This window comes from Pseudophryne corroboree, chromosome 6 (assembly GCF_028390025.1).
Source record: "Pseudophryne corroboree isolate aPseCor3 chromosome 6, aPseCor3.hap2, whole genome shotgun sequence".
NCBI lineage: Eukaryota > Metazoa > Chordata > Amphibia > Anura > Myobatrachidae > Pseudophryne > Pseudophryne corroboree.
This window is the reverse complement of record NC_086449.1, coordinates 813338242-813338887: the sequence shown is the minus strand read 5'-3', so window position 1 is coordinate 813338887 and position 646 is coordinate 813338242.

Sequence of the window (646 nt, the reverse complement as noted above, 5' to 3'; positions counted from 1 at the left end):
GTGCCGCGGTTTGGGTAGGGGGTCTGGAGGTGCCACGGGTGGGGGCAGGTGGAACGTGTGCATCAACTACTTACCAGGATCATGGCCTACATCCAGCCACCTCTCCTATATATTTGGGCAGATCTGTGACTCTATGACTCCAACTCCACCCAGTGTTGTGACTCCGCCCAGCATTAGGAAATTAGTCACAGATCTGGGCTAATATATAGGAGATAAGTAACACTGAATATTGTAAACCTAAATAACAAAGTGTAAACATTCTTTAACAATACACTTAATTTAGATGTTATTAATGTCTTCTAGCTTTAGCTGGGTTCACAGTAAATATCCAAGCAAATAGCCTGTACAGCGGTCTGGAACTACAGATGAGAGATGCGCTGTCGTCATTCCTTCCATAAGGCTGATGAAGGATCACGCTGCACATGGTCCTTCTACAAGGCTGACTGTATAATCCTGCAAAGCCTTTTTTACACTAGGTTAGTGGTAGGTGGAACCTCTATATATTAGTGCTTTACTTTTGTTAGCAGCAGGGGGCAGCAATACCTAAATTATTATTACTATTATTATTATTATTATTATTATTATTATTAATAATAATAAAAGAATAATCCACTGGTTTCTGGACTGTTCTAAGTCAGCTACAATA